General features: G+C 37.3%; 1 protein-coding gene across 1 annotated transcript in view; it reads left to right on the top strand.

Annotated features, from left to right (window-relative positions):
* The first annotated feature begins 4,711 nt into the window (after positions 1–4,711).
* The window catches only part of SYT1 (synaptotagmin 1), a 241,185-nt gene continuing 224,690 nt past the window's right edge, over positions 4,712–21,206 (top strand). Inside the window, exon 1 of the mRNA XM_041409785.1 lies at positions 4,712–4,736. The gene's annotated coding sequence lies outside the window, so the exon portion shown is untranslated. The remainder of the gene's footprint in view (positions 4,737–21,206) is intronic.

A 21,206-nucleotide genomic window follows, 5' to 3' on the forward strand; every position in this document is an offset into this window, starting at 1 on the left:
GAAGAATAGAGTGAGAGTACATAACACATCTCTAGAAAATTCCCAGCCTCCAGCTGTTTTCAGCTCAAGGGATTTCCTAAACCTGGTGTGGTATCACCAGCTCTCAATGAATCTCTTTTCTAAATTCATGTTAAGTTTCTCCATTCAGCTTTTTAAAATTTTCTTGTACCCTCTAATATTTTTCTGGCAGTTTCATAGATCTTCCACCTGCTGGGCAGAGGACCACTTTCTTCTGTTTGTTTTGCACTTTGCTCCTACCAGCTTCCATTAAAGTTGCTGGTTATCCTACATACAATATTATGCCAAACCTAAAATGATACAAAGGTAGAGTTTGAGTCCTCTGTCTCTCAGAAGATAAAAAATACCATCAGAAGTCCATGGAAAAGAAGGAGAAAAAAAAAGGAAATATTGCTACTGTCCCCCAGAATTAAAAGAAGTTTGTGGTTTTGTGAGTTTTGCTCCTTTTTTATTTTCTTGCCTGAATAATGCTGCTCAGTGGAATTATTCAGTCTCTTTCTATGTTTCAAAATATTCTGAACTTTTAAAAAGCGGAGACCAGTGCACACAGTAGAAAGATACATTTTTAAAACTAACTGAAGGGGTTAAAGAATGTGTGACTTTCATACCTCAGCAGTTTGTGTTGGTAATATAAGTATTTTGCACTACTAAATTGTGTTATGAACACTGAATACTAGGAGCATGTAATAGTCAAATATGGGGTAGATGGGCTACAGCCGTAGCATTGTCATCATCAGTGAAGCAGACTACTATACTTATTGACAGGAGCAGAAAAATCAATTAAATAGTTTTCTTCTAAACATTGGTTATAATTACTTTATTGACAAGATACCTTTATATTGCAATCTGAGGTAATGTCTATGCTTCCTTTCAAAACATCACAAAGTTTTCTAGTGAAAAAAAATCTCAGTCAGAAAATACACATCCTAAGGCATTTTATCCCAGTCATTTGTGGTAGAGATGGCAGCAGGATGACATGGCAAATTTGCTCAATTTTATACTTTTTCTCTCTGAATCTGCTTGTTCTTTATAACATAACTGCAGGCAAGCCCTTAAGTTTGCAGATGTAAATAGCCAGTGTCAGAATGTGTTTCATGCAGAGCAGAGCTATACCTTCACCTGAATACCACTCAAGGTGAGGTTGTCTGCTAACCCTCGTTGTGCTCATGTTACAGAAATGAACAGTTAGTCTTTTCTGTGGACAGATTTGGTTTTTTCCCAGCAAGCAATGAGAGCAAACTGAATGTATCTTCATCTTCCAATATTTCTGGTAGCATCCTTTGTAAGTTGGTCTTTGACCTTTCTTGATAAGAAAGACTTTTCCCATCATTTTTTATTTTTAATACCTGCTCCCTCCTTTCTCTCTCTCTTGCTGCATTTCCCCCCAGATGTTCATACTACTAAGGAGGTGTCTGAGAACCAGGCTATTGGTAAAGAACTAATTCATTAAAAATATACCACTTGCTTAAGTATCTTTTTATGCAATTAAAAAAGCCAGGCACAGCAAAACAAACAACTCCTACCCCCAACCTCCATTTTGTTTGCATTTTGTATCTCCACAGATGACACATAAAGGTTTTCCACACACAGTATTAGTATTCTGGCAAGTTCTCACTTGTGGTCTGTAGACCACTAGAGTGCTGACAGATGCACTGCTATACAGAAATGCAAAAATTATATTTGTGTTTCTGTATGTATCCTCCAAAACCCCAAAACATTCAGATCTCTCCCTGCTACTCTGTTCCAGCTCGCTCAAGCCATCTGCTTGGTTTTCCTGCTGCATTTGGTCTCATTAGTCATGTTCACATGTACTTCAGGCTGCTTAATTTCATTATGCAAAGTATTATGCACTGTTCATCCAATAAGTGAGAGAGATTCATCCTGCTCCCTAAGAGACTTGTAAAAAGAAGTTTTAAATCTCTAAGAAAACCTAAAAATTCTTGTTGAAACATGGTTCATGCTTCATTGTTACCTGTATTAAAACATACTAAAACTTACTCTATAGATTTATCTGTCTTTTCCTGACTCCCAAATATTAACTCTTGTCCCCTTAGAAATATTTACATCTAACTAGGATTGTTCAACACAGTTAAGATCTCAGCACAAAACTACATGTCATATTTGAAAGTTTCCTTTTTGGCAGATTTAGGTCTTCTGCCTAGCAGTGAGATTGCCAGTTCTGACAGAATGTGTTTGTGGCCATGCCTGTGAATATTCACTAGAATTAGCAAAATCATAAGCCTTGTGAAAAGGAAAATAATTCACAGAGGGAAGAGGGATCTGTTAATAAAACAAAGATGAAAAATCTCCATTTGCAGTCTTTGCTAAGTGTGCTCTGGCTTCTCAGAACTCCAGAGGCTGACTCTGATAAACTCTAGCATCCCTATCACCCAATGGACATTTTGTTGCAAGATGAAAAAGATACAAAAAGAGTTCCCTGTGATGGCTTTTGGTATTCCCCTGTGTGTTATCCCAGACAGAACTCTGCCAGGACCCAGTGGGCAGAGAGTACCAGAAAACTGGTCAGCCTTGAGCTGAGGAGGGGATGGCTGAGGCTTGATGGGCAAAGGCAGTGGATTAATAGTCAAGCTGGATAATGAGAAAGGGCATAAAAATTGGACATGGAATGGGAAACTGGGACTGACTAGATAAAAAGAGTCAAAGTTGGCAGGGAGCTCTAGAGAAGACAGATTTAATGAGGAATTGGATATTTGGACAGCAGATGCAGAGCTGCCAGCATAACTGCCAGTAGTATCAGCCAGTAATCCTAGTTTGAGAGAACTGGGAATGGTTGAGAAATGAGCCAGGAAGGCTGGAACATGGAATTCAGTGGGAGTTGTCTTGGATATGTAGGAACATACAATATATGCTACATGCTTGAGGGGGAAAAAAAATGTGGAGAGGAAATAAGGATCTACTATTTGGTATATGAAATTACTGGATTGTTTTATCTTAAAGAAATTTCATCACAAAAATAGTTATTTTATTTTAAGAATCTGCTCCATAAGGTATATGAATTCTAGAGCATTCATGAATAGGAGGGCTAAACCCCTTAAATTCCTTGAAAAAATAACCTAGGCACTGAATAAGCATAGCTCCCCACAAAAAAATTGTGACTCAGAGTCTTTCATAAAGCCTCAGAAATAGACTGAATTAAACTTCGAGTGCTTGACATTGCAGTGATTTTTTTTTATTAATGTTGTGGTTTGCATCTAATGAGTTTAATTTACTTTGTTGTTTTGATAAATAAAGATATTCTATGCAGACAGCCACAAGCTACAAAATAATTGTTGACTGTGAAAGTCAGAACATTTTTAAACAGCTTTTCCTGATAGTTATTTCATTAAAACCCTAGTCCTGGAGTAATTCAAAGGCTTTAGTCTTTCTTTCCTTTTCTGATAGAAAAGACACATTATGTGGAGCTGTAAATTCTTGTACTCCCAGACCTTGGTGACTCTAAATTCAATGCAATGCGCTTGCTGATATAGACTTCATTCCCTAAAAATTAGAAGGCAAATAATAGGCATATACATTTACAGAAAATTCCATAATTTTTTCAGTATTGATTTCTTAGTACTTAACTAATGAAAAATGAACATTTCCCACCTGTGTATTTAAAACTATTGTGATTAATTTTTTATTTAATTCCGTGCTTTTGTTGTTTAAAAAAAAAAAATCTTTATTGACTTTATTGACTTTATAGTACTTCCTCCTAAGGAGAATATTTAGAAGTGCTGCATATAAGATATGGGGACTGGGGACAGGCTTTATGGGGTGTGATTCAGGCACTGGGCAAGGATTCAAGGCATTTAAGGATCGTTGAACCAGACTTGTGTGACTTTCAGCATATTGTTTAATGTTTGTGTACCTTAGCTTTCATCTGTAGAACAAATATATTGATATAGCTTTACTCCTATTCTTTACTGTCTAAGGGATTTGGTTTATAAAAATCTTTAAGATGTCTAACAGTCTTGTTCAAACAACTTCCAGCACAGTGAGCATTCAGTCTTAACTGGAGCTTCTGGTTATAGCTGTGGGGAAAAGCCATGTGAATTCCTTTAATTTTCCAGAATATGAGACTCTATAGAAGGCAAATAGAAGAGCAGAGGAGACAAAAAAAAAAAATCTGCTATAATCAGAATAGTTCTAGGAAATTGTTTTGAGTCTAAGATTGAATTGACTGATGTCACTTTTTCCCCTTAGTCCAAACTGTTCTGAAATTGTCTTTTTGTGTATAGAAGTTTAAAAATGTTCAAGTGTAAATCTGTGTCTTTCCAGTGTCATGTGAATTCACTGAGCATGCTAAGTTAAGACATCTTGTGGGTTACAGCAGTAGAAAGACATAATGTGCACTTTATTTGGCTCACTGATGAAATCTACAGAAATATATAATATTGGAGCACACTAAGAAAACAGTCCAAATCAGTCCATGATGAAGAAATTTTGTTCACATATTTTCCTTTTGTGTCTCTTAACAGTCTGATTAAATCTCATGATAACCAGCTGAAAGTGAACTAGCCAAGTACATTTAAAAGAGTTTTTAAGCAGCAGTTGTTCATGGGCAAAATGGAAAATACAGCACTATAGGTATTGGCAAGTGTTTACATTGAATGTCTTTCTTTTAAAGGGAGAAAAGGAATAATTTTCCTAACTGTGAAGAAGAAGAACCTTCATTTAAGATTCCCCTGTGAACTTTGCATTGCTGCCAATCATATAAGGTATTTTAAACAAACAAGATTCTGTTACCTTCTGTAACCTATTAAATACTTTAATCCATGGCACTTTCCGAGAATTAAAATGGAGACTGTAAAGAAATTTTAGAAATCACTTTTTCTGTTGCAAATTTTGTTAGATTAATGAACACGTAATTTTGTGGTAATACATGAGGTTTCATTCTGACATTAAAGATTAAAAATATCCAGTTGATTTGCATTTCTTGTTGAGATAGTAGTTGTGTTCTTTGCCTTCTCTCACCATCAATTTGTGTTTTATCAAATCCCAAGCTGTCATGGTTCATTATCCATAGATGATCTTGAGCAGCCTTGCATCACAAAAAAATATGCTGTGGCATCTGCCATTGTGCACCACTAAACAGATCAGTTCTGGGTAGGGTTTGTCTTTGATTAGTACATTCAGTAGTGTGTGTCCTTATATTTTTGCCTGTGAGTATCTTATGCAATGTAGCTGCATACAGAAAGGTACTGTGATTTTTCAGGTTGCAGATAAAATGTCTGCTGTGCCTTTTTAGCTGATGAGTTCCATTTGAGTTAATGCTTGTACACCTCAGTCTCCACCAGGTAGTCCCATTGCTTCTGTAGTCATTTCATAAAATTCAATGTCAGTGATGTAGACAGCACAGTGAAATTAGGAGGTGTGATTATAGTATCAGGCTTGCATTCTAGACCCTTTTCTGATTTTAGGAGCCAAAAATTAAATTCATGTCACAATTGTATTAACACCCATATATAAATATATTTAATACAGAAGTCTTTATTTCCTGCAAGGTACTCACATTGGTAAAGAGACTCTTCATTTTTAAAAGACAGGGGTTAGACTTAATGATCCTGATGGGTCCCTTCCGATTCAGCATATTCTATGATTCTATCAAAAATATTTAATCTTCTAATTCCCCTGAATCTGTTCCCGTTCCACCAAAACTTGAAAATAAATTTTGATTGAAGTAGTAGTGTGTTCATCGCAGTGATAAAATTAATTTCTATCTCTGTTCACTATCTTGCATATCTCAGTTACAGGCAGTTTCTTCTGAGAATATGAAATACTGTCTTATGAATGTGTCTGGGAGTAAGTCACCAATGTTATAACTCAGACTAATTTAAATGAAAGCAAATGTTTTGGGATTTGAAAGTTGAATTTCCATTTGAACAGTAGCTTCAAGGACTTGCATGCACATTTGACTGTCTTGTGCCCTGAAGAGTATTGCTGCTAAAGAGATGATCCACATAGACCTGTGAGCTACAATGAGATTCTCAGGAATGTGAAATAGAATAAAGTTGTCTGTAAGGTAAATATGAAGTGGAAAAGCAAATTAAAGCAAAAATGGAATATGAATGAATCTAGGAGGTTTTTTTTAAAAAATCTATACCAGTAACCTGAGATTGCAGCAAAACCTGAGGATCTGATGCACAAATCTGAACTAGAAATGCTTCTTATTTTGTCACCTGAGTCAGAGAATTTGTTTGGTAGGTCCTCTAATGTGCTGATGTCTGTATAATATACTACAAAATGGATTAAAGGGGTTACTGTAATAAGCAGAGTTAGTAGGAAATGCCTTCTGAGACTTTTTGAGTATTAGGAAGTGATTAGTGAAATAGAAAAAAACTGGAAGTTTTTAAGTGTTACAAGGAGTCTTCCTACTTAAAAACACCATTATACTGGCAAAAATATTCCTTTAAGTGTTTTAGATGCAATTTCTCTTTAATACTACTTTTCATTTAGAAATATTTATGGTGTGTAGATTTTGGTATTTTTTGCTTTGGAGGTATTTATTGCTTGATAGTAACAGGGATGAAAGCAGTTCTCCTCTCACAGGAGCTATTACTTCCAGTGTAGTGGCTTTGAACATTCTAAAAAGGCAGAGTAGTGGTCAGGCCAGCTTAGGGAATATCCACAGAGCACAAAGACTGTAAATAGTACAGATCCAGAATCAGGAGGCCCCAGACCAACCAGTCTCAATGGTCTGACCCATTTAAATTCAAGATACCATGCTAGTTGGTAGCAAAACTCTCATGAGTTCTTTCCCATTTTCCTGCCCTGGAAGTGTTTAGTTTCTAGCTTTTTGTGAAAAACAAGGAGCCCTGGAATCCTGGGACTGTGCAAGAAATAAGGACTAAGGTATTGTTGCAACAAACACTAAAATTGTAGGCAAACAAAGGTTGATAGGTTGTAAAGCTCTTTCTAAAAATTAAAATACTTTTAAAATTTCCTATTACTATGGTTTTTACCTGCTTTTTTTCTGAACTAACTCTTCACTTAATTTCACTTTTGAGACCCAACTTTTCACTGATAAATTAAAATCCCTAGGCTGTAGATGGATACATTTTGCCTCCTTTAATCATTGCCATCTTAAAGGTAAACCATTAAGCAGTAGGGAAAATGGAATGTTACATAGATCTATGGTATGTACATCCATTAAAAATACGGAGAATAATAAATGCAAAAATTACGTTAATCACTGTGTTGAAATTAAGCTTTTTATAACCTCCTTAACTGAAAGTAAATTCAGCTATTTTATAGTGGCAACATAGGCTGCTATGAGATTTATGGGCTTGGATGATTCAGATTGAATCAGATACAATGAAGACTTCTGTGGGGAAAACAAAATTTCACAAAGTAATGCAGTCAAGTTCAGATCTTAGTCTTCCTGAAAGAAAGAGAATAAAACTGCTGGTGCAGAAACTTTCTGCCCACAGTGCTGCACTTACTGTGTTACAGTCGAAGCCAGCAGCAATTATACATAAGCTGTTAAACAACATGAGAACTATCAAACAGTTGGCTCACTGAGCCAGAGGTGGTACTGGGAGCCCTTGCTGTTCGTCCCAGTCAATCTCAGCATCAATAATGGTCAGACACCAGACGCTCATTCTCCTGCATATGTTTGTGTGGCGGGGGGAACATGCCTTTTCTTTTCTTTTTGGCAGGCAAAAAAAGAAACTGAAACTACATGGAAAAATAATAGTTTTATGGGGAAAGTATGCACCTACAAGTGCACATCATATCTGGGAAGTAACTGGCTGGAAAAAAGCCCCACTAGATTACTACGGTCAAAGCCAAGAAGCTGGAAAAATTCAGAATGGTTTTGAATTGACAGGGCAGTGAGAATTAATGAATTGGACACAAAGGAATACTAAATAAGTTTGCTGACAACATTTAATTGGGAGAAGCTCCCTTGAGAGCAGAGCGGCCCTACAGAGACACCTTAACCAATCACCAACCACAAGAGCGAGTGCTGGATTCTGTACCTGGGATGGGGCAGCCCTGGATGTAAGGACAGACTGGGGAATGAGATGCTGCAGAGCAGTGCCATGGAAAGGTTCCTCAGGGACCCTGGTTGATGGCAAGTTGAACAGTGCCCTGGCAGCCAGGAGGGGCAGCATCACAGTCGGACAAGGGGGGGGATTTTCCTGCTCTGCCCTGCACTGAGGCAGTCTCACCTCGAGTGCTGGGGGCAGTTCTATGTACCACAGTATAAAAAAGACATGAAGCTATTAGTGAGCATCCACAGGAGGTCAGCAAGGATGGAAAAGGGTCCATACGTTAAGCGATGTGAGGTCACTTGATTTGTTCAGCTTGGAGTAGAGGAGACTGAGGGGAGACCTTAGTGTGGTTTTCAATATCCTCATGAGGGAAAGAGGAGCAGCAGGTACCAATCTCTTCACTCTCATGACCAGTGGCAGGACCCAAGCAAATACCTGAAATTGTATCAGGGGAGGTTTAGCTTATATATTTGGAAAAAGGTTTTCACCCAGAGGGTGGTTGTGCACTGGAACAGGCTCCCCAGGGGAAGTGGTCACACCACCAAGCCTGACAGAGTTCAAAAAGCACTTGGACAATGCTTTTTAGGCACGTGGTGGGATTCTTGGGGCCAGGAGTTGGGCCATTCTTACTCGAGTTGGATCCTTTCCAACTCAGCATATTCTATGTTTCTATGAGTAAATTATTTTAAGATTTTAGTGGGAAGAAGACCCAAGGTGTAAGGCAAAATGAATGGCTAAGTGGGTAGGGTATTCTTTCATGAAATGAATTATGTTACAGATAGCTACTGCAGGAGGTCATGCACATTTGTTGAATGATTGACCTTGTCGTTTGTCTCAGAGAAGATACCAGATTAGCAGACCATAAATTTAGATTGGTTCAGAAAGTCCTCTGGTCCTGTCGCAGGTTTGGTCAAGCAGTGTTGAAAAAATTTTGTGACAAATTGCCTCAAAAAAACCCAGCAGGATATTTCTTACTATCTTTACATCTGAATAAATCAGGATGGACATTTTAAGAAACCCCAGTGTGAAGCTGGGGGAACGGCTGTGATCCAAGTCTCATAAGCATAGGCATTTTCTGAGGTACATTGAAATCATGAGCCTGAAGCCCTTCAAGGGTATAGTTTCATGATATTGTGTTTGCTGGAAGTGGTGATCTTTTGCTCCCTTTTTGTTCCAGCACTAAAAATGAACAGTAGTTTTCAGCCAGATAAGCCTTAGTGCTGCCTCACAAGAAAATAGTGCAATGATGTGCATGTGAAAAGTAGGGCAGGATCTCTTCTCTTTTGGCGGTAGCAAAGCCTTAAATCAGTTTAAGCAGCTTTTGAAACCACTCCAGAACTTTGAGCCTTCACAGAAGGTGGCTGTGGACATCAGGTGGTAGAACCAGCATATACTTTCTGTGCAGCAGGTGTTGCTCACCTCACTGTCAGCAAGTGAATATGAACTTTGGTCACTCTTTTTTTTATAATTGGACTACCTGAGTTTGTAAAATTCAGTTCCCAAATTTGATTCCCAAGGACAGTGGGCTGACCTCAGCTGGCTGCCAGGCTCCCACCCAGCTCCTCTCTCACTCCATGTGTCTCAAGATGAGGGCAGGGACATCACTTGCCTTAATGGACAAAACAGGCTCATCTTGAGGGAGATTAACTTAATTTATTGCTCATTAAAATAGATTGGTATGGTGAGAAACAAGGACAAAACCTAAAGCACCCTCTCCCCGTGTTCCTCTCAAATTCACTCCTTCCTTCCCAACCCTTTCACTTGCCCCCACTGAGCAGTGCAGAGAGGTGGGAAATGAGGTTTGTGGCCAGTTTATAAGAGCTGATCCCTGTCACTCACTCCTCATCCCTTTCCCCTTGTCCAGCATGGGGACCTCCAGAGGCTGCAGGGGAATTTGCATGGTCATGGTCCCCACTAATGGGCTGCAGGGGAATCTCTGCTCCACCCTCTGGGGCTCTTCCTCCCCCTCCTCCTCCTCTCACCTTGGTGTGCACAGGGCTCTTTCTCACTTTCCCCTCTCACTTCTCACTGCTGGTGGTTTTGCACCATCTTAAATACATTTTCCAGAGGTGTTCCCAAGGGGTTTTCTCCCCACCTCAGCTATGGGGCTCAGCTGTGCCCTGTGCTGGGTGCAATGGGGGTATCTGAAGCTTGCTGTGACCAGCCCTGGGCAGACCCTGCCTCTCTTCCCAGTGTCCTTCAGCCTCTGCTGCCAGGGCCAGGACAGCAGTGCCCCAGGCACCACAGTGTCTCTCAAACAGTTCGAGCAGGCAGAGAAAGTAAAGGTTGTTTTCTCAGGATAGGCTGGAAGACTTGAGGGTCTTTTTTCTAACCGCATCTCACAGCATGTGAGCAGGTTTTGTGTGTAACCCTTTTGTATGTGGCATTAAAAAGAAAAAAATATTAAAATTACATTCCTTCCCTTAAAAATATTAAAAAAATATTTACCTTCTATATAACTGTGAATCCAATTTTTTTATGTCCTGCATGTGCAAAATGTGCCAGAGAACAGACCATGTTGGGACAGGGTGGGCATCCAGGTCTTCAGTTGGAGTCAGGCAGAATTGTTGTGTCCTTTCTAGTGTCTGCCTCTGCTTTTGGGGTTTCCTGTTCTCTGCACCCTCGGTTAAGGCGCTGTCCTGAGATAAATACATCCTCTGCTGTCCTCCCACCATTTCTTTGGTAAACTGGGTGAATACAGATTCCTACTTTATTGTCTGTGAATTCTGTCTGTTGGTGTCAGAATGGTGGTGGCCCAACCAGAGCAATGCTTTGTCCTTTGATGTATGACAAACTGCTTGGAGCTGTTGGCACAAACAACTGGTTTGTTTTGTTCTCACATTAAAAGAAGATGCGATAAGAAACCTTGTATATTTTAAAACTACAAATTCTTATCTGTGTCTGACAGACCTCATCACTGTGAGAGGTCCAAATTTTGTGATTCTCTGTAAAATTTAATTATCTGGCACTTTCCAACAACAGCTTGTCTACCACTGACATGTAGAATTTCATTTTGTTCAAACATCTTTTGTGTGTGTCTTCTTGATATTGATAACAGTGACTTGTAGTAATGCTTATCTCTTTTTGATTCTGAAAATGTAATAAAGAAGAAAAATACAAAGTAATAGCTACATACATTAGTTAGGCAGACATCCATCAAACCTTTGTATCAGACTTAGCTCTTCAGATATCTCAAGAAACAGAGACTATAAAAGCAGCTGTAGCATGGCAAACGTGCCCCAAAACCAAATAAATCATTGCCAACACAGGGAATGAACCAAGACAGATATTTCTTGTTCATTGATGAGTTTCTTTCTTCCCTTTTCCAGTTAGTTTTCTGAAAAAATTGTTACTTACTAATTAGCATTAGTAATAGCAACAATTAACGATAATGGGTCTCTCTGTAGCTACCACAACTGAGCTCTTCAAAATATGTGAATCTTGGGTCCATTCCCCATATTCTGAGGGATGTGAGTAAAGTAGGAAGTCACTGAAAAGTGGGAAAATAGTCTTAATAATACATTGTATACAGATAAGAGTAGTCATTTAGAAAAAAAGCATGAAATCACAAACACATAGAACATCATCTCATCAGTAAAAGAAATTGATCATTGAAGAACTAGGATTATAAATACATGGAATATAAATACTGTAGGCATAACTCTTGTTTTGTAGTTTCCAATTTAAAATAGTAGATATTTACATGTAAACATATTTATATACATTACTTTGATCTGTACTTGTTGATAGTAAAACAGACAGATGTATATATTGGGAGTATTTGGGATATATTATAGAAAAACAGAAAAATGTGATGGTATTGTTCAGTATATGCAGAGGTCTATTTGTACAATGTTTCTTACAAGACACTATTTTTTCGACATATATTTCTTGATTGTAAATTGCTATATTTGCACAGTGATTCTGTAATGAGGCTTTGGCTCTGTAACCCTTGGTCTGAGCAGCCAGATTCATTGCTAACTGAAGACTGAATGCAGAAGCCTCTATGTTTCCCTGGCAGGGTATCTGGTTTGATGAGAAGTACAGTGGCAGTCTGCTTTATACTGTGGGAAAATTAAAAGTATTTTTAGCTCTCTGATAGGCTGTAAATAAGCTTTGATAGCAGTAAACAAGTTTCAGCTCTGCTGTGTGACATAGAACTGTGTGCTTGGTGTGGCCTGCTTCTCAGAAGCACAGATAGAAGCCAAGATTTCCTGAGCTTGTCACATGATTCTTTAAAAGCTTGTATTAAAGAAAAAGCAAGGTGGGAACAGCTGTGTGAAAACCATACCCCTGATGATCAAAACACAGGTGAGGAAGATACATACTGACTGGTGAGCGATTCTATATTATCTATATTATTACCAAGGCAGATAAACTCAAACTGAGTAGCTAAGGCTGTCGTATTTCAGTTCCCAGACCAGATCCTGGTGGCATGGTGGCTTTCAAGTCAGCTATTATAGATTGTCAACATGGAACCTCCTGAGCAAAGCATGGGAGGCTGTGCAGCTAGAACTAAAATAAAAGCTGTAAAACAAACAGCTGTCACTCTTCACATACCCTGTACCAGGTCCAAGAGAGAACACATCATGCACACTGCCCAGTGCTTCTTGCATGCATGAGGATGGATAGGTGGATCAGTTATGGAGAGTGTAAACACAGCCAGCAGGTGGGACAATCAAGGACATCTGGTATATTGGCTTTTGTAAGTAAGATTTAAAGTCTACTGGAATAGTACTAAAAAATTACAGAGGGACCAGGTGGAGATAGAGAGAGAGCTTCCATCCTGTCACAGTGTTACCTCTTGTGTTAGGAACAAATGGCTGCAGTGAAATGGGATCTCCTTCCATTTTGGAATTCTGAATGCCATCAAAAAATGTTATCGTGCGGAGAAATTACCTACATAAAGGTAGAGAATGCAACTCTACTTTTCAGGAACAGAGGAGGAAACAGAAGGAAGCACTTGGGCATCCTTAGAATATGTGATTAATTTGGGCAGGGAAGATGCAAGCTAGCTTTAGTGAATTTTGTGAAAGACAGCTTTTGCTTTTTTTGTGTGACATCAGAAGTCTAACCTGTATCAGTTAGAATTTCTTTGTACTGCAGCAAATAACAACAGTTAAATAAGAATGACAAATTGTTTCGCCACCAACTGGTTGTATGTGAAGGGCATTGGCTGCAAAATTTCATTCTACTGCTGCAAAACTGTACACAATGCATATACAAGGCTAGGCTGGACATACTTGTAAGCTCAAACTGATTTTGTAGATAAGTGGTTTACAGCACAGTAATGTGCAGATTTTAAAAATCTTTTCAGTCTCTCTGCTGCTGTATGTTCTGGTGCTTCTCTTTTCACTGGCAGCCAAATAGTTATTTCTAGATTAAAATATTCCCTGTATGTGCTGCTGAAAGATGGATAGCTTCAGACCATACTATAACAAACAGTGTTTTAACATGCCCATTTTACCATTGTTTGTAAATGAAAGCAACCAGCCTTGCAAGTCTCTGTCCTATATGACTTTATGTGGAGCATGTTACATAATAAATGTGAGAAACTCACTTTCCTGCTGTAGGTCTATAATGCAGCCTTGTGCTTTTGGCTGCTCTGGTGTGTTTGTTCTTGAGCAGCACATACATAACGCCAGCCCATTAGTTATTCAGTCAGTTTGGTGTCTGGGACTCAGCTGCTTCATATACATTGTTTGTAAATAGGATAGACATGAAAAACATAATTTTGAGTTGGGTAATTTTTAGATTAACTTTCTCATCCTGCTCTGTTGCATGTTTTTATAAGACTTCAGTCACTATTGTGTATTAACAATGTATGATTTGACACCATTTGCAAACCTCTTTTCATGCTGTTTTGTCAGCAGTGATGTAGGATATGCTATTAATGCAGCTTTTGTAGAAAAATAATTTTTTTTGAAATCGGAAGTTAGCAGTGGCATGGTAGCAGTGGTACTGTGAATAAACTGGTTTCAGTAAAATGTAAGCCAACTCGAGCACTTTGTCCAAGGAAATTTTGAAGAAGTAAAATGTTTAAGCCTGGGGGTGTAGATGTGTTAAGGCCACATTCTGCTGCTTAGAGGATCATCTCCTCCCACCTCAGTTGTGCTAGCAGAACTCAGCCGCCCTTCCTGGCCTTTCATACCACATTTGGAGAGCTACAGGTGTCTGGTGGGGGATCTTCTACACAACCTATGTCTAAGGATATTCGTTTGAATTATAAATTACCTGATGGTGTATTTTTTGGATCGCAAACTCTTTATGGGGGAAGGGTGTTTTACTTGTATGTGAGCAATTTCCAGTGAAATACAGGGGTTCCTTTCTTTTTTTGAATACAGGTTAGCAGTGGTTGGTTGTGTCTCCCATACGGACCACAGTCAGCCCTTCTGATCTATCCTGGGGTTTACAAAGGATATGTGTCTACAATTTTGTAGTATAAAAGCATCCAAAATAAGTTTTCTTAATCAAATTCAGTTGCTGTATACAGATGTTGCTAAAGGATGACACGTTGAAATAAAGACTGCATCCCACCTGAGAATTGTTGAGATAACTTTGCATGTTTGGTTGTGTTGATTTTAGTGGAACAATTCGTGAGTTAACATGGTAGCCAAGCACTAGTCACTGTCAGCAACTAATGGACACAGTGCTTGGCTAGGACTGGAGATAAATCTGAATCTAGTTAAAATTACAACACGATGTTCATTAGCTTCAGCAAGGGTAATTTCTGAGACGAAGTGTTGCTATCACCCAACATGTTAAATAAGCAGTTGGACTAAGCAGATGGTGGGCAGAGATCAATGACTTTCCATTAAACTATAGGTAATTTCTCAGTAGGAAATTACTTACGTTCCCAAAAAGGGTCATGTGCCAAATCTCCTATACTGGCTTATAGTTGCAAGAAATCTCCTGGTCAAGTGTTCATGCTCTGGAAAGATGAAGAGGCACAAAACCTCACAGACATTTTGAAGAGTGATCTTATATATTCTGGAATACCTCAAGTCTTCACTGTGCTGGGGGCTGCATATGGATGGGTCTCGGCTTTACCCTGAAGTTTGCCGCTAATTTATTTGTATGATGAAGGTTTTTCAGCATTACAGTATTACAGCAAAACTCTACTGTTGCAAAATAGCACCCTTACGTATAGTATTAAGTGTAGAAGATTGACTGCTTCATGTATTTATGTCTGCTGACAGAGGACTTTGTGGAACTAAGGTGTAATGGTTAAGGATGTAGATGTGGAGATATTACTTCACCCTTTTAATTAATTGTTGTATAAAATCTTTATATAACTTAAGAAAAAATCCATCATCTTTACTATTCATTTAGCCATATCATGTCTTATTTTCAGATTGAGCGCAGACACATCGAATTTCAAAGTTGTTTTCTCAACATTTTCAGTTTAGTTGTTTCATGATTTCCATGCTGGTTTGGTTTTTGTTTTTATTTTTTTTATTATTTATCTTAAACGAAATTTAGCAGTTTCTGGTTGTACTTCTGCTAATCTGTGATGTAACAGTGGATTGCAGTGAGATGACTTGATGAGAGATGGGTTTCTGCCTTGAACCTCCTGATAAATGGTATCTCACCTGAGTACATTATGTTCATTTAACTTAGTCTGGTTTTGATTTACCACAATACATTGGTGTTAAAATGTCTTCGACATTTCAGGAGCTCACTGATTGGCACATCAGTTGTATCCTTGAGGATAGGAAAATCTGTCTGAAGAGCAGGATGGGAGGCTGGAGGTGGTTATACTTACTGCCCTTCAGTTTTTCTATCTAGCCATCTCAGGAGTGTGGAACTGGATAAGACATTCTGGATTTTTAAACACAAATGGTTGTTTATGTCTGTGAACATTCCTGTCTTGATTTGATAGTATCTTTTCCTAGCCAACACAGTAATTTAGAGAAAAACAGCCAAAAGTGTCTGACATAATGAGATATGAATGAGGGGTAAGAAAAAGTAGATTATTATAATAGATAAATAATAGATCATTATTCTTACCTGAGGCTTTTTATATCTCTATGTATGATAGATATAGATGGATCTAGGCAGTGCCTCTGCATGTTGGCACTGCTTTCTGACAACCAATTTTTAGTCTGCTTCACTTGTAAATACTAATGAAAAATATATAATTGTGAATTGCTGTAAGAGTGTATTTTAATATTAAAAAGAAATAAAAACTAACCTTAATATGACAATTTATTTTTTTCTCTCATTAAGTGAAACTTAACCTTATAAAAATTTTTCTTTTTTATGTTTTGGTTTCTTGTTTAGCTTTTTTTAACTAAAGTGTGGTTGAGTTGAGTTTTTTTCTTTTTTTTTTTTTTTCTGATGGGAGAGACATTCCTTTTTCCCTGTAGAAACAAAACTGTTGTCTTTTTTTGGCAAAGCTTGCTCAGCCTTCCTTATCTCTTGAGTACTTTTGCAGTACCAAATACACCTGTGAAACAAGCAGATGCAAAAACATCCATTAATTACTTCAGGATAGTGTTAGAAGGTTGCTTATGTTGGAGTATCATTAACCTACAAATGAAATTTCATATTCAGATTGCCTGTAGACTGGGCTCCAATTGCATCAGCCTTCCAGATACCATGTACTTAGATTCAAAGGGGATTCACTGTAAACCAGTCTCTGGATTAGGGTTTTGCAGCCAAACATCTTAGAAGTTTATGTGTAATGCTTTGTTTCATTACTATGTGATGAGATGGAAAAATATACTGATTCGTTTCATTACTATATGAAGATGAGATGGAAAAATTACTTTAGCTAATGTGAATTAGTGTCTCTGATTTCCTAAAATGTGGTTCTTTCAAAAAAATGTATTAATATGGTTATGTTGAGACTAATAAAGATGTTTGGGAGCAGCTTGAAAAAAGTTACAAATGAGCACAGAAACAGAAATTATGATTTTGGTAAGACTGTTCAATGTATATGAAGAAAAATGATATGAGGAGTAAATCAGGAGAGACAAGAAGTGAGCAAGAGTTGAGGAGAAGACAAGAAGATTATGATTATCAAGAAAGAAAGAAGTTAGGACTGGATAGTATTTTTCACTTTGAAGGGATAAAGTTCTCTATGTTTGATTTTTGTGAAGAAGGGAGAATTTAACTGAAGGGCAAGAGTTTAAACATATCCTGAGCTACTGCAGAATTTTTTTCTATCAATAAAGCTAAGCACTGAAGAATAGATAGAGGTAAGGATTTAGAAAAGTCAAAGTTTTTCTGGGCTAGCTATACTAAGTTTGAGCTACTATCAGGCCACTTAGAGTAATGAAATCGGAAGGGAAGTTAAACATGCATAAAAGGGAGCTGGCTGGTTGTGTAAAAGAGATGAGCCATTGACTCACAGATTACAGCTGAATCCACATAATATTCATCAGAGATAATATTAAAAGTTAGGAAAGTCTGGTACAATAGGGAAAAGAAACTGTAAGACAAAAACTAATGATGAGTGAAAACTAAACTACAGGCCCTCAGAGTCTGAAATAGATGTTAAGAAAAGGAGTAATGTGGAAGGCTGTGGAGGTGTTAGGATGGCAAGATTCAAGACATGGATAAGAATTGATCAGTGTAGTAGAAAACACTGTCAAGGAAGGAAGAGAACACGTATAAAGAGTCTGTAAAATTCTGTTTAAGAATGCTTCTGAAAAATAAGGGATGAAGATGGCACTGTGCTATGAACAGAAAGATGGCAAATGGAGGTGAAGGTCCTTTAGTTTAGAATGTATATGGACCAGTAATCTCAGTGTGGCAGAGTCACGGGTTATTGATGAACTGAATGAAATAAAAGGAATGGATAGAGTCAGATAGTGTGAGTATGGTAGTGTGATTATCAAGGAGTGGTAGAGAAGAGGAAGGTGCTTAAGTAAATACAAAAAGAAATGAAAGAGAAGGCAAAGGAGAGAAGAAGTAAACCTGTTGATTTTCTTTGTGTTAAAAGCCTGAGATACCAAACACGTTGCAAGTAGATATGGTGTGGTAAAACCACCTCCATCGAGGTGCCTTTGGACAGATGCAGCCACTTAACAGCTGTCAAATAGTGGCACAGAGGATTTAAGCAGCTGTGAATCCCCTTAACAGTCTTTTCGCTGCCTTCATGTGTTCCATTGCTTCTTATGAAACACAGAGAAGTATCATCTTTTTCTCCTCCGGTATATTACTTCCTTGTCCATCTTCCTATTTTAATTCTGCTGCATTTATATTCTTTATAATAGTACTGCACTGAAAAGTGCAGTACTATTTCAGGTTCACTGGTACTTCCTATGATCATTTTATTCTTCTTTCAAATACTGAACAGGTTCAGAAGTCTTGAAGCCTTTCATCATAAAATAACCTTTTAATCTCAAGATAAGCTTTCCAGGTCTCCCTGCTAAAGATTTTAAATATCCTTGACTCTAGTGTCCTGAACTGCTAGTGACATTTTAAGACTGATATCTAAGATGTGCCTGTAGCTTGCATTTTGGAGTTGTTTAGTCTTTATTTTAGAAACACAAAGTCAACCATCTTATTTTTAAATTTAGTTTTAGATTTCTATTTTCTTTGCTCCAGAAGCAGTGTTATCTAACTATCTCAAGTACCAAAACACACTGCATGTCAAAGCCATCCATTTCTACAAATGGGTACAACATTCTGACAGCTGACTGGAAAAAACTAGCTAAAATTAACTAAAACCACCTAAATATATTTTGTTTACAGCATGAGATTAAACATCAGTTACTAAAAATTTTAACACGTGAATTTATTATAACTGCTAAATGAATATGCCTTTTGGAAAAGTTTGTCTTCAGAGAAAGAAATATTTTGAGCATGAAGAAAAGTGGTCTGTATGTCAAATGCTGAACAGTCCAATATGTCAAAAGACATTTTCTTGTAACAGGCGTATTTAATTTTTGAAAAGATACTGGCCCGTAACTTACAGAAATTTTGGTTGTGAGTTCATTACAGTTTTGGTTGTGATTTCTGTTTAATGAATGCTGCTATACATATCTCTTTTGCCATTATATCAGCTTGCAGAAGAAGCAAGTTTCATGCATTAAATTTGATCTTCTCTTGAGTCTTGTGTATTAGAAGCTGGCCTTTGTCACATTTTTACCCATTGGGTAGACAAATGGTTAAGTAATTTCTATCTGGTTTGTATTTGTGAAAGCTGAAGCTCAGAGACTAAGCCTTTAAAATCATACATACAGGTATTGCAAAGATTAAAACTCGGAGGAGTTACATATAGCCTCTGACACAAAGATTTTGTTTAATGGAACCATTATTTTTCTTGATTTATAAATAATCCCTTTGTTTATGCACCTTAGACTATAGTAGCCTATTCAAATAGCACATAAATCTGTGCAGATCGCCACTGCTGCTGTTTGCTGTGTCACTTGAAATGTGAAGCACTGGTCTGTGTTAGCCTTGGTTTACTTTCATGAAGTGTAAACACTTCCTGTCTCAAATTTCAGGCTGCTATCTTCTCGACATTTTCCTATGGCAGTATTTTCTTTATATTATTCTGATTCACAGACTGTATTCACAAATTTTATTTAATTTATTTTAGAGAACTTTTAATGTGTTAATATGAATGATAAAAATGGTCCATTGCATTAGAGTGTGTTAAACCCAAGGCTATGCTAAGGAAGGGATTTTATCTGCTAGTAGTAATGAGGTTCATGGGAAACTAATTTGAACGGGAGGAATAGCAGCAATTTTAATATCTTATTTTCCCATTTATTAATACTTAGGATACTTTATTTAAAACAAAATCAGGAAATGTGAACTTCTTTCTTCAACATGCTAGCTGCTCTTCAAGTATTTTTGTTACTGCACAAGTTGACTGACAGCAATGTCAAACATGTAGTACGTATCATCAAGCACCTCTGTACAAGCTCTGCGCTAATACCTGTGCTGGTAACCTGTACATTACTGATACTAAGGTTGACTTTTACCTGGGTTTGAAAATGTGGTAGTAGGCTTTGAGTTTTAGATTTGTTTTGTCTTGTGTTTTTCCACAAAACATCCATTTGACCTTTAAACAGGATTGCCCATAGTTAAACAGACGTAATCTTCAGGTATTTCATGTGGTGTCTGTATAATGCTGTGCACAATGGCAATTCCATTTACTGTAATTTGTGATGTATTAGGCTTACTTTTAAAGTCAAGTATGTTTTTCAAAATCAGAATAAATTCAAATGTCAGCCAACAATAGCAGTGACAAGATCATGGGCCTATGACTACTCATACATTATTAGTAAAAAAAAAAAGACATTTCTAAAATGAATGAGTATTTGAGAAGATGCCAGACTTGTTGGCTAAGAGCTTTCCTTTTTTTTTAACTAAAAAAAAGAGTAGAAGAGTAAAGTGTATTAAAAAAATTACTAAAAAAAAGAGTAAGAGTAAAACCACTGAATGAATCTTCTTTCTCAGAAATATAAAAAATTCCCATGCAGCCTTTCCCTTATAGTTTTCAAAAATTTCCTTCCCCTTTGTAACTCATGTCTACATTTTTACTTTTCTCTTGTCTTCTCTACAATTTAGTGTCATGTTTCCATTAAGTATTAAATTCCTGAGATAAGGTGTTTCTTCCTGCTCCCCAAATAGCTTTCGCTTGTTCTCTTGCATTTTAACCTGTAGTACTTTTTTTCATTCGCTAATATTAAGGCCCTAGAGAACAACTTTGTCATTTGTCTTTTGAAATGTTCCTCAAGTTTGATTGGAATACATTCTATTAAATTATTCTTTTGCTGCTTCCTTCTGGTGAAAGAAGTGGCAGTTCACCAAATGCACTCAGTATTCCCAGACAAAGTTCGTCTGCGCTGTGGTTGCAGTCAAGTGTCCCAATACATGCAAGCAGATTCAAGATTCCAATGAACGTCAGTTCTATGTAGAATCCAATTTAGTGTCAAAGACACAATTTTTATCTGGTCTAGACCCAAAATAAAAAGACTTGGCACAGGTAGAATGCGGTGGTTGAAGTAAAAGCCCAAGTGTTTTAAATTAGCAGTTTTCATTGTAGTTTTCATTGAACTTTATTCAGTTTCATTCAGGTATTTTGATATTCATTCCATTTTTTGGAATTTGTTAGAATAATACATTCAAGTTTACCCTAAAAATAAGATTTGATGCAAAACTTGTAGGCATCTTGGAAGCAAAATTTTGAATTTTCTGTTTTCTTAGAGTTTCACAATATATATTCAAAAT

Source organism: Onychostruthus taczanowskii, unplaced genomic scaffold (genome assembly GCF_017590055.1).
Source record: "Onychostruthus taczanowskii isolate IOZ18803 unplaced genomic scaffold, ASM1759005v1 scaffold31, whole genome shotgun sequence".
Lineage (NCBI taxonomy): Eukaryota > Metazoa > Chordata > Aves > Passeriformes > Passeridae > Onychostruthus > Onychostruthus taczanowskii.